This window comes from Stegodyphus dumicola, chromosome 8 (genome assembly GCF_044657685.1).
Source record: "Stegodyphus dumicola isolate Sdum_Otavi_A_Nest chromosome 8, ASM4465768v1".
In the NCBI taxonomy this organism is placed as follows: Eukaryota; Metazoa; Arthropoda; class Arachnida; order Araneae; family Eresidae; genus Stegodyphus; species Stegodyphus dumicola.
The window spans coordinates 97,688,930-97,703,269 of record NC_140775.1 but is presented as its reverse complement, the minus strand read 5'-3'; the positions used below and the strand labels follow the sequence as shown (position 1 = coordinate 97,703,269).

At 29.9% G+C, this 14,340-nt stretch overlaps 1 long non-coding RNA gene across 1 annotated transcript in view; it reads left to right on the top strand.

Annotated features, from left to right (window-relative positions):
• The window catches only part of LOC118206083 (uncharacterized), a 155,086-nt gene that overhangs the window by 88,184 nt on the left and 52,562 nt on the right, over positions 1-14,340 (top strand). The window contains exon 3 of the long non-coding RNA XR_004761127.2: positions 12,553-12,721. This is a non-coding gene — a long non-coding RNA (uncharacterized LOC118206083). The remainder of the gene's footprint in view (positions 1-12,552; positions 12,722-14,340) is intronic.

Sequence of the window (14,340 nt, the reverse complement as noted above, 5' to 3'; positions counted from 1 at the left end):
CTGAAATTAAGAAGTGCGTCGTATGAAAGATGACGTCTTAGAATCCAAGAGCTACAGTAATTTTGCTATACGCACTTCTTACGTATATCACTATTCAAATCACGCGTTCGAGGGGGGGAAGGCCCCTCATTTATCTTCCAAATCGAAATACTACATTATTTATAAGCGTAACAGTGTGATTCAATTAAAAGGAATATTTTGTTGTTAATTATACTTAAATACGTATCGATTGCTAAAGGTTTTACTAAAGCATTTATGTTCTTAGTATAATTAATACATTATGCTAAGAACATAAATGCTAGTTAATAATAATAATTCATAATTTTTACAAGTCTTATATAAAGGAATCAGTTACGGGATTTCTCCGTAACTCTCGTACTTGTGCGTCATCTTATTAACGTCATATTAATTACCAAAGTAAACATAATGTTAAATACAAAATTTTGTAAAATTACGTGTAGAAAGCAGTGCTATATCCCTGGATCCTCTTTTCCTTATATTTTTAGCGTATTTTGATAAGTTACAATATAGTATTATTATACTGAGTTTTTATTAAACTGGTAATCTTAGAAGTTCGATAATGTGTGTTTCTCTTCTTTTTTCAATTTCTTTGCTCCTGTAGATGAGAGACCTGTACCTGTTCGCCCCCGAAATCGATAGAGTCCTAATGAAAATCTGCATCAAACACAAGGTTGTTGCTTTGGTTAATTTTAAGCTCTTCATGACGTTTTAAAATGCACCCTTAAATTTATGCTTATTTTTAATATCATTTTAAGAATAAATTTATCGTAGCATACTTTGAAAATTTTGTAACTCTCTTGAAACAGTTCCTTTTAAAGTAAAACTTTCAATGCGATTATTATTTGAAATACAAGAATTAATTTTATGGGTACTCAAGTCCTCACGCTGAAGAAGGTTAAAGGATATGCTTACTTTTTTAAAATACTAATTTGAAGATAACTTCAGTATTTTCATGAAAAGCTTTTAAAATATAAAATATTTTTGTGTATGATTTTTGTTAAAAATGAACAACTAATAAGACGCAATACGTAAGATTTTTGTAGTATTAAAGTGAATATATTTAGTGAAGACTTTTTAATTTCATATTCAGGTTACAATCTAGATATACAACTGCACAAATGAAGATAAGAAATAAAAATAAATTTCTAAACGTCAAAAATTGTCCGATATTAATACTGAAATTTACCTTGAAAAAATTTATTTTTTACATTAAAATGTTGAATTTCTGAGTTAAATTACAAAATTAGCAAGCTTACAAAAAGACCACAGCGAAGCTCATAAACCAAATATTTCAACCGAAATATGCTGTTTTCTCATGTTTTAATGCGTTAAATTTGTCATGAAATCCATTAAGTTGGATCATTTATAAGCTACATTTTATACGATTTCTGACTTCAATACACAGCAGATATCCGAATTGTGTATCAGTCTATAAAAGCTAATTGAAATGCAACTATTTCGCATAAAACTTTTTAACTGAAAGAATTATTTTCGCTTTTAGAATTCAAGTTAGAAATAAATATTTACAGCAGTGCTAAGCATTCCTTTTACATACTGTGTTAAAAACAAAATTTTTACATACCGTATTACTATTACATTTCATTTACATATTTATATTACAAAACGTATGCATCATTTAATCTTAAATTAATCTATTAAGTGTTTCCGCTCAACGCTTCCCTTACAGTGAGAGATGCGATTGAGGATGTGCGACTTGCTGTTCCGATACACTTTTGCTCCACGGTTTAGAGCGCTACAATAAAATACATTACTTTTGAAATACTTTAGCTATCTATCATATATCATGCATTCATCAGTTAAATTGAGCTATGGTCAAGAGTTGAAAGTTATTAAACGTCAGATTGCCGTGAATGGTATGGAGGCTGATTACTCTCTGCTTTGATCCCGGGTTCGATCCCTAGATACGGAAGGCACGAGCATGTCTGACTGTTGTGTCAGAGAGTTCAGTAACGTAAGAACGAATAAGCATGTACGAAATCCATAGTTTCTATTCCACAGGACGCTTTTTCGTCAACATTAGGATGGAGCTTAGGCAGATAGCTTTCTGTAAGTTAAATGTGTTTTTAGCTTAAACTATTAATCCAATCTATTTGACACTGGTACTTTCTAGAAAATATCGCCTTCTCCCTTGTGTGTTTTTGTAGTGTCATCGATAGCACGTCCGGCTAGCAATCGGAAGATCCAAAGTGTGAATCCCAGCAAAGACGTAAAGGATTGACTTCTTCTCGCTCCAAATACCTAACAGCCCTACATATAGGTTTTTTCCAAAAATGTATTTAATGAATGTTGTCTTTATGTTTCATTTTTAACAAATATGTCCCACAGTGGCCGAATGAAGACTCTTTACGAAGATGTCCCACCAGTGGTTGCGGTTTACATAGACATTCGCATGATTTTCCTTATGTGTAACGTAAATAAAAGCATATATATATATATATATATATATAATTTATTTCCTAAACAGTATTGATTAATTAATTATATTATCTCCTAAGTTTAATTAAATAAGCCATTTTTAAGTTCACGGTTTAAAAAATATTTGCTTTTTATTTATTGATAAATATTTGTGTTAAAATTTGATTAAAATCTTGTAATTTAAAAAGGTTTTTAGTCCAAAAGGCCAATTTGACCATAAGGACTATTAATTTCGTTTTGCCATTTTTTGTTGAATCACTATAAACGGCATATCACTTTTCAATTTGGTGCCACCAAATGTTAGAGCCCTGTAATTTAAAGAAATTAAATAATGAAGAATCTTCATAAATGTATATATGTTTCTCGCACTGTGATAAAACAACGGTACCTAGAGCCATCAAATTTACAATAACGTACGTTTCCATGCAAATATGGGCCTCTGGAAGCCAAAATATGCAATTTGGAATTATTTTTATTATCTTTTTCATATTTTGTAAAACTTCAAGGAATTTTTGATTAACAAACTATTAATTTCAAAGTGAGCAATGTAACACTGTACGGGGAAAAAAAAAAAAAAAGAAAGAAAAAGGAAAAAAAAAAAAAAAAAAAAACTTTTATTTCCAGTGCGCGAGACTGTGTATCGGAAATTCTAAAGATAAGCTCATTTTAAAATTATTTTTGGATATTGCTGTTGAATGAATTTTTTGTGGTTTAAGTGCGAAGAACATAATATTTAATAAATAAGGTAGCTCACGAAACGTTAAAACAAACGCCTCGTTGGGCGTAATGTAAAATCTGAAAGCTTTCAAATTTTATTTAAATTTTTTATAAATTTTATCTTACACTATTTTACACTTTTTAGTACGTCAAATGTGAGAAAATAATGAAGGAAAAAATCACTGCCTCTGAACTTAAAAAAAGCACTTTCTCTATTCTGGAATAAGGCTACATTCAGTTCAAATAAATTTTTATTTTATTTAAAAATCAGAGTTATCAGCATCAGTTAAAATCATGGGCCTAGAATCATGGGATTAAATTTATTGATTCGAAAATTCATACTTCTTAGCAGATGTACAACAGCTAAAAAAGGACCAAAGATGTTTGAGAAAGAACCAGTATTCTGTTGATTACCTGAATTACCTGAATTGAGATTTTGTAAAACCTTTATTTGGAAGATTGTTTTCTGGTCTTACATGGTCAGAGATCAGAATTTTGCAGTGAATTATTTAACCGTTAAACAGGGATTTGTGACAAATATTCAGCACTGAGGTACAAAATGTCTGCCTATCATTTTTAAAAAAGTTCCTTGGATATATTACATTACCGTCCAATCTATACATGTATGAAAAATTTGAAGTCGTTAAAGAGGTTCAAAAATTAATTTCAAGCTTTAACCCAAGCAAAGTAACCAATCAACCAGAAGAGGGATGCCAAGTTAAGTAAAATAATGTAACAAATATTTATAATAAAATATCTCTCGAATCTTTGTCGCAAGCATTTACCTAAGCTTAGGCCTTTAATTAATCTCAAATACTCCCGCAACCCGAAGCCGTAAACAGGGTAGTAAGTTTTGAATGATCCGATTAGAAAACGAAAAATAGAAGAATAACCAAATAAATAAATAATAAAAAAAAAAGAATGTCTGAAAAGTTTCAGATTTTAACGATCGCCGAAAGGGCTCTTTTAAATTCTAATGTGGTTTATTAACAGATAATATCGATGATATCCCAGATAGAACAGCCAAACATTTTACAGGATATTAATGAAAAAATGCGTTTAGATCAGGGGTTTTTAGACCAGGGGGAATTTCATAGTTTGAGAGGGGAAGGAGGTCAGCTTATTATTTATCTGCTAAGTATTTAGTATTAGTTTATGAATATAAATAACTATTTTTGCGCATTATATAAATAACTATTTTAATATTTTTGCGCAAGTTTTGGTATTTATCAAGCTTTTCTACAGCTTTTGTTGTTTAATTTATGAATAAAACATCTTTTAAATTAAAGCTACTCATTATCGAACTGAAAGTACTAATTAATTTATTTCATTTCTTTATGCAAAGTTGTTAGTAAATTTAAACTCAACTATATCCAAACATAAGTGTTTTATTTCTCTTTTCGTTAGTTCAGAAACTTAGTAATTATATTCGAAAGCATAAATAAATAAATAAAAATATTGCACTGATTCTATCAAATAAATTTGTAAAGAAAAAATTTTTAAAGCTGGATTAGCTTTTGAATGTTTCACGAAGGGACGGGTGGATGCCCTAGGACCCTTTGCAAAAAGGATTAACCGAATTTTCTGAATCATTTATAGCGGTAGAAACTGAATTGGGGTGGCTTGTCAGTGGAACAAAAAACGCATGTAATTCATCAGAAAAATTGATCAAACTAAATGCAAACTACTCAGTGATGCAAACTAAAAATAATTTCAAAGCTGATTCGTGTACGAATTGACGAGAAATGTATGGCAAATGGAAATTATGGGAATTTCTAATAAACCTAATGGCAGTCACAGTTTAGAAGAGAATGTTACATTTAGAATATTAATTTCTACAATTCGTAAAATTTGGAGATAACAGATATACGACTTTTTTTGCCGTGAAATTGAACTTGCAAGGGAACTACGGGATTTCATAAGCATTACAAAGCTGTGATAGATCAACGTTTGAAACAAGGTATCGAGAAAGAAGAGTATTTAAAAACTGAAAAAGAGTATTACTTTTTGTAGCATCTAAACTGTAATTAGAAAAAATAAAGACACCACAAAACTTCACGTTGTCTTCGACCATCATCATATGCTGAAAGTAAATTGTCCTTGACTAAACAAATTCAAATAATATAATAGGCAAATTCAAATAACTAAGCAGATTCAAATAATGCCAATAAAAGAAAAAAAATTTTACTAAAAAAATTCAAATATTCAAGTAGAAGAAAAAGGAAGCGTTATTAAAAATTAAATGCGAAAGTCTTATCAAATATTGTCATCCCGATAGACAACTTAAGTAATGTAGACTGGAAGTTTATCTTTCCGAAAAGAATGAGAAATGGAGTAATCAGATTTATGCACCTGAAATTCAGATGTGCCGGGAAAATACAGACACTTACATAAATTAATCGATAAAAAGATTTTAAAAAAATAAAATAAAAAGATTAAAGCCAAAGGAAAAATTATTGATAACTGTCAATAATTAGACAGATAGGAATTAATTAATGATTGCAAATGTAATACAAACGTAGAGTTATTTTATTTATTCTTATTTTTCCCGTTTCCAATACAATTTTGGAAACTAAATATTTTATTTTTACGTTTGCAGCCGATTAAAGAAAAATTTAAATGCTTAGAATTTAGAAGATAATTTGAAACCAAGCCAAATCGATAGAGTTTGATGCTTGAGTCTAATCTGAAAGCTGTGTTCCCTAAGTAAATATTTCATTATTACTCTAATTTATTATACTACAATTTTGTGTTCTCTTCCTTTTTTTGTCTGATTTAAGTATCGCAATCTCTTCTTTTCTGACACGGCTGTGGTTTGAGACATACAAGAACTCCTTTTTATTTGTCAAAGGAACTGAAACATTAAAATTTTGTATTAAAACATAAACCTACCACAGTGGTAACATAAATAAGGAAGAGGGATCCATGGAAGGGCACTCATTTGCAGTCTACGATTTGAAATGCAGTAAATGAAAAGTCTTTGTAGAGGAAAACGGTATCTATAAGTTTAGTTATTAAAAACTTTTTTTTTTCTTTTTACTTGGAAAAAATCTGACGTGGATACCGCATGATTTCCTTGTGTGGTCTACTTCTACTACATTATACGAATCTTTATTTTTCTCTAATTATTCTAACTCAATTAGTTTAACCCTCAAAGCAAATTGACAATGACATCAAAACTGAAAATATACAAATTAAATACACCGACCAATCGTACAGGAGTCAAACTTCTTAAATATGTTTTTTTTTTTCACGAGTATAAAAATTTCCCAGATATAAGTATAGGGAGCGGGAGGCCGCATTAAAGTTAGATTTCGTTTTTCAGCCAAGATTAATTATTTTAAAAATTAGACACTGCCAAAATATTATTATTTTCGTCATTTGAAACACTTCTGTAACTGGAAACATATGACTACGCCCCAACGATTGCCAAAATAAAGGTATGTAAGGACTTTTAAGCCTATTAAGGGGGAAGATGCATATATTATATGTATATATACTATACACACTTTTGGTACTGCTGATCGCAATAAAAAACGAAGTGCCCAATTTAATGCTATAACAGTCCTATATACAATATTTCAACGTTCTACGGCTAATCGTCTTTGAGTTATGCGAGATACATACATATAGGTACTTACCTACAGATGTCACGAAAAAAAAATTCTTTTTTAATCAATTTTAAATCCATTTAAAAAAGCCTTTTGGCTAAAAAATTCCTTTATTCAGTGTATACATACATACGTCACTCAAAAAGTGTTCAAAATGGATTCGGGAGCAGTCAAAACGAGTACTTCCTTTGAAATATGGTACGAATAATTTTACTCCCGAAGGTTTTCGGGAGTAAAATTTTTCCTTTATTTCGTACAAAAAACTTAAGTTCACATATTCGCTGATTTATTCGACGTTCGGACAAAAATCTTTTTAGCTCAAAGGGCGTTAGCCCAGAAGGCTATTAATTTTATTTTGGCATTTTACGTTGAAACTTTAAATGTCGGTTCACTTTTCAAACTGTTGCCACCAAATATTACAGCCCAGTATTATATTTAAAAAGATTAAATGACGAAGAATTTGCATAAATGTATGTAAGATTCTCACATTGTGATAAAAAGACGGTACCTAGAGCCATCAAATTTTGAATAACCTACTTTTCCACCCGAATATGGGCATCCGGAAGCCCAATTTGGATTGCAAAATAAATTTTATTATCTCTTTCATATTTTGCAAAAGTTTAACGAATTTTTGATTAACAAACTCAACAATTTCAAAGCAAGCAATGGCAACACTGTACGGAAAAAAAAATTATCTCCAGCACGCGAGACTGTGTATTGGAAATTCTAAAGATATGCTCATTTTAAAAGTATTTTGCGATATTGCTGTTGAACTGAATTTCATGGTTTAAGTGCGAAGAACATAATATTTAATAAATGTAGGTAACCGACAAAACGTTAAAAAAACGCCCCTTTGGACGTAATAAAAACCAGAAAGCTTTCAGATTTTTTTTATTTTATTTTTTTTCCCGAAATATCAAGAAATTTCTCTTATTTTTTTAATTTCTACTGGGGTTAATTAGTTCTTAAACTGGTAGGCGTTTTGAAACTGTTCAGCTTAAAACTGTTTCAGGTGTTAAACTGAAATACACATATAATCAGATCGCAGTTTCTTTCAGATTCAGTCTTGTGAATTTTTTTTTCCTTTTTGTTTTATAAAATTCTTTGAAGTATTCAAATATTCATATATTCAAATTTTATTGCCACTAAATGGCTGAATTGAACGATTTCAAACTCTGCATAACATCTGTTCATACTATTTTATTAAAGAGTAGGTAAAAACTCCTACAATAGAAGTGTATACGAATTCAAAATATATTTTATTGCTTTGAGAGGTCTATAAATATTCAGAATTCAAATCCCTGTTTCAAGTGTTTAATTAGGTTGAAATAAGTGGGAATATTTGTTTTATATTTTTACGAGAATCGACTGAATAAACTTTTCTTGATTTAATTGCCTTTATTTTATAAAATGTTACAAATGGTGAACAGCATAATTTTTTCCGAAACTAGAGTTTATAATTTCAATTGTTAATAGTTAATTATACAAATTATATTCTTGTTTACTGCTGCATAAGTGGTATGTTATAATTTTTTATTTTTATGGCTTTGAATAATTGTATTTAAATTGTGTTCGTCATAAAATTTACAAATTTTGTTTGTAATTTTCAATAATCATCAGTATTTTGCTGTAATGAAATTTCTTTTTCAATAAAATGGGAACAAAATTCAGTAGCTGCAAAAATTAATAAATACTCATTAAATTGCAACTTTTACTTCTCTTACTTTGAAAAGCAAATATGAACCGATAAAAATCTGCAATCTTCAGATTAGAGTATTCAATTTAATGAGTATTTATTAATTTTTGCAGCTACTGAATTTTGTTCCCATTTTATTGAAAAAAAAATTTCATTGCAGCAAAATACAGATGATTATTGAAAATTACAAACAAAATTTGTAAATTTTATGACGAACACAATTTAAATACAATTATTCAAAGCCATAAAAATAAAAAATTATAACATACCACTTATGCAGCAGTAAACAAGAATATAATTTGTATAATTAACTATTAACAATTGAAATTATAAACTCTAGTTTCGGAAAAAATTATGCTGTTCACCATTTGTAACATTTTATAAAATAAAGGCAATTAAATCAAGAAAAGTTTATTCAGTCGATTCTCGTAAAAATATAAAACAAATATTCCCACTTATTTCAACCTAGTTAAACACTTGAAACAGGGATTTGAATTCTGAATATTTATAGACCTCTCAAAGCAATAAAATATATTTTGAATTCGTATACACTTCTATTGTAGGAGTTTTTACCTACTCTTTAATAAAACAGTATGAACAGATGTTATGCAGAGTTTGAAATCGTTCAATTCAGCCATTTAGTGGCAATAAAATTTGAATATTTAGGATCATATAAAGTAAATAACTTAGAAGGTGAGGCGAAAATCTGGGCGCAGATTTAGAAAAATGGTTTTAGAATAATGAGCTATTCTTCAGACCATTGCATGTGTGCGGACTGTTAATTTCGTTTTTTCATTTTACGTTGATTCACGATAAGCGTTGTTTCACATTTCAAAATTGTTGCCACGAACTATTATCCCCCTGTATTATATTTAAAGAAATTAAATAATGAAGAATCTGAATACGTATATTTTTCGCATTGTGATAAAACAACTGTACCTAGAGCCATATTTGAATAACGTAATCTTCCATAGAATAGGGGCATGTGGAAGCCCTAATTTGAATTTGGAATTTGTTTTGTTACCGGTTTCATATTTTGTAAAACTTTAACGAATTTTTTATTAACAAACTCAACGATTTCAAAGCGAGCATTGGCAACACTATACCCACCCCCCACCCCACTCCCCAAAAAAAACCCATTTTTATCTCCACCGCGCGAGACACTGTATCGGAAATTCTAAAGATATGCTCATTTTAAAATTATTTTGCGACATTGCTGTTGAACTGAATTTTATGGTTTAAGTGCAAAGAACATGATATTTAATAAATAAAGCTAACACACAAAGCGTTAAAAATGCCCCTTTAGACGAAATTTAAAGTCTAAAACCTTCAGTTTTTTTTTTTTTTTTTGTTAAAATTTATTTCTGCTAATAATTTTAGACTACTTTAAGTATCAAAAGTGCTACTTAATTGTATTACGTAGATAATTTTTATTATTATTATTATTATTATTAATAACGTGCTTCACCATTAGGCACTGCACGGAAAGGGAGAGATATGTTCCGTGGAGGACTTTTTAAGGGAAACTGGCTAGTTTGCACGTTCGTTACATATGGGGAAAACTATGAAAACGCCCATGCAGCTAGTCTTTTACCAGAACATTCGGACTACCAGAACTACCAGAATTCCGGACCGAATCAGCAGTGTTCAGCGGTTTTTACCGCTCGGTCGCTGGTGGGCCATATTTCCTAGTTTAATTAACCGATTCTAATAAAACACCCGACTACTATTTGACCTAAGAGAAAAATGCCATGCATTTACTTTCTAAAGGTAATCGGCTCTTAAATACGTAACACACGAAGAAAACTACTATTCAGAAAGAGGGGGGGGAAACTTAATTCACTCTCATGATACGAAATGTTTCTTGTGTTCACATTTAGGCAAAAAATAAAAAATTTAAAGTAAGGAAAAAGTTTCTATTCATTGAAATAGAATTCAGGATGTTTCCAATCCTTCTTCCTCTCCCCCCCCCGTCTTTTGAATTACTCAAAACTAAAGAAATTTTTAAATATTTCGAGGAGGGGGACTCAAAAACAGAATGGCGGAAATAGAAATTCGAGGTGATCAACTTTATTAAGAGTTTAAAAAAATTCACCAAGGTATTAAAATATAGCAAAACTCTTGTAAAAAGCTAGCGAGAAAGAACTGCTTTATTTATAAAAGTAACATATTAAAAAATGTATTCCCCACAGCAAAATATTATAAAAAATGTTCCTATCTATAACCGTATAATATGACGTCTTCGATAATCGAATCAATTATAAAAGTATTTTGTGAAATAGTCAAAGTTTATATACTCGAAATGAAATGACTTCTGTGTTATAAAAATGCATATTTCAATACTTTTTGCTACTTTTACATCGTAGCATTCAGGACATACTGAACCGTGAAAAACAGAAGTGACAGTGATAAAAATTACTTTGTTCAGAAATGAGAATATTATCGTAAAAGTCACCGAGGTTTAAGTGTTAAGCATAAAGTAAAATTATTTAGTCGTTTTAAAGGACCAATGAGGGATTCAAGAAGGAAAACACAAGAAATGCTTTTATGATATATTTCTCAAAAGCCAATCCTTTAGCCTTTAGCAAAAGCAGTAATACTAATCTTATTATGAAATGGCCTCATAAGTAAAATGATCCAGAAAGGTCATAAAATAGGGCTTTGTAAAATATTTTACAAGAAATAAGAGGGAGTTTGAAAAGCCATATATATATAAACTTGTTATGTTAAAAAAAATATTCTACAAGAAAGATAAGAAATTGAGGAAGGATAACCAAATTGAGGAAGAGTAACAAACTAGATGGTTAAAGGTATTCTACAAGAAGGACGACAAAGAACATATTGAAAGATTCCTTAAGGATTCTATAACATTGCGAAACAAGGATATTAATTTTATTACTGTTATATATGTGGAGGGTAATGGAGGATTTTGGAGAGTTAAGGGATTACTTGTAAATATTTTGTAAAAATGTATATTTTATCAATACTGGATTCTTTTCTTTTACTAATGAAGAGCCAACTCTTTTCAAAAGTCACAATTATAGCCCGAATTGAATGAAGATTTTTATCTAATTTTCTAATTTCCTTGCCTTTTGCCAGTATTTAGGTTAAGTTTTGATTGAACTTGTAACTTCAGTTTTAATAATGCAGTCTAGTAAAAAAAAAATAAATAAATAAATAAATAAAAAATAAAAATAATAAAAAAAAAATCTGAAATGTTTCAGATTTTAAATTACGTCCAAAGGGGCGTTTTTTAACATTTTGTGTGTTACCTTTCTTTATTAAATATCATGTTCGTCGCACTTAAACCATAAGATCCAGTGCAACAGCAATATCGCAAAATAGTTTTAAAACGAGCATATCTTTAGAATTTCCGATACAGAGACTCACGCGCTGGAGATAAAAATGTTTTTTCTGCACAACGTTGCCATTGCTCGCTTTGAAATCCTTGAGTTTGTTAATCAAAAATTCGTCAAAGTTTTAAAAAATAGGAAATCGATCATAAAACAAATTTCAAATTTCAAATTTGGTCTTCCACATGCTCATATTCGTTGGAGGATTACGTTATTCAAAATTCGATGACTCTATGTACCGTTGTTTTATCACAATACGAGAAATATACATACATTTATGCAGATTTTTCATTATTTAATTTCTTCAAATATAATGCAGGACTCTAACATTTTGTGGCAACAGTTTGAAAAGTGAACCGACATTTATGAGTCCGACGCAAAATGCCAAAACGATACTAATAGTCCTTCGGGATTCAAATCCCTTTGGACTAAAAACTTACAATAGTTCTCTATTTTTGTTCGTAATTTTCTTTTTCATTCTCATTCAGTTTAAATTAATTCAATTTAAATTTATTCAATTAAATTATCTAATCGAATTCAATTAACTTATTTTTTCATAATTTTTTTACTATTTTTTTTCCAAAAAAGTTTACTCTTTTGTTATTTTTACAAACAGTAGCAGTGCATTTTTTACATTTTTTTGCTTTTACACTTTTTACAATGACTCATAGTTGGCAACATTTTTGCACGCTAACAAGCCTAGCCTTTTATTTTTTAGATTTTTGGGATTTACAACATGGTTTTTACAATAGCTCTCACAGGTAACAGCTTTACACTCAACTTTACATTGTATTAGCGACCTCTATTTTTACAGTTAGCAGCACAAACTTCTCGACTCAACTTGTTTAGCAAATACTGGTACAGCTCAGGTTCAAATATGTCACTAGGTAAGTTAAATTAAAACTTGCTATTTACTTACCTTTTTATTATTTTTATTTATTTTTTACTTGTTGTATAAAGTTTATTTTATTTTTACATGCATAATTCGTGTAGAGGAAGTTTCCTGTAGGCAAGAGTTTCTAAATTACTTTGTTTTTCTAAAAAATTTGGTTTTCTTCTCTTAATTGACTTTTTATTAATTTAATTAATTAATTTTAACCAGTCATTTACTTGCTATTTTCTCAAAGTTTCACCGTTTAAATTTATTTTTATTTTTATTTATTTATTTTTTGTAATTCACTACATTTTATTCACTTTTGGCTTTGAATACTTTTGCCTATATGTATGACGAAACACGAATTGAGTAATCGAAGAGTTAGGTATAGGGGCAACTTCCCCTTGATAAGTCTGTCTCCTGCCTGCTCAACAATTATTCACTTATGCAATTTTTAGGAATAATATATTTTTTCATGGTTTTAGACAAGTGCAATTAATTTACATATGCTCTTAGAATTTAAATGATATCGTAAATTAGTTCGCAGCAATAATAATTATTCTTATTTTTATTTCTTTGCGATTAAAGCATGTTAATTAAATTTTAAATTTTAAGTTTATGTTTGTTTTATACGAATAGAGAATTTTATATTTGCTTTGTACGAATAAAGAATATTTGTTAAATACATATATATAATATATATATGTGTGTGTGTGTAACATTCGACAACAAGGATATTGGAGAAATCTACAAAAAGGATAACAAGTTGAAGGTATCCTACAAGAAGGATAACGAAGCGAATATCTTAGCAGTATCACACATTAAAAGGTAAAACTAAATAAATATACTTCCTTTTTCCCTACAGGTCGAGGGGGGGGGAAAGAAAGCTATTTTAAAAGGAAAAAGACATTAGCTAATTTGGGCTGGTATGTTTTAATTGTGTAAAATTTCTTACAGCTATTTGCAGTGAAGAAGTGACGAAATCAACAATGGCAGAATAAAGGGTGTTATGACACATGCTGCGTTCCAGCTCGTGTCGTTGCTTTGAGGTATGACATTTCATACAAAAAGCTGCTAATTTGAGAACTACATGACCTGTAAACTAAACTGTTACTTTTAATAGAAGTTCCCTTCATTGTAAATCTGCCGCCTTGCTTTTTCTTATAAGCGGAGGCCAATAGAAAGCCAGAATAACGTTTGGCGGGTCAGAAATAAAAAAGAATGGAAGAAGTATATTTTTTGCCATCCTTTGAGGAGTATCCAGGCCTATGGAAGAAAGATGGACGAAAAATAAAAGAATAGAAAAGAAAAGGAAAGTGGGATAAAGATAAAAAGAACAGGGAGGGAGAAAAAAACCTGCGAAAGATATCGTATAGCAGAGCACGTGGCTTTTGAGAAGACCATTAAGATTCAAAGAAGGGAAGGTGGGGAGGGGGAACACTGCCAAGCCCCCTAACTGTTATGTAGCCTATTTAGAGCTTTCACTTTTTCCTGTATGTCTTTTATGATTGCTGTTTTGGTAGCTTTTTACAGGGTTGGTGACGTGTGCTTTTAAAGCAACGATTTCGATTGCCTCTGTGGCATCATTTTTCTCTTCAAGTGGAATACTTGGGTCAAAAACAAAGACCCAGC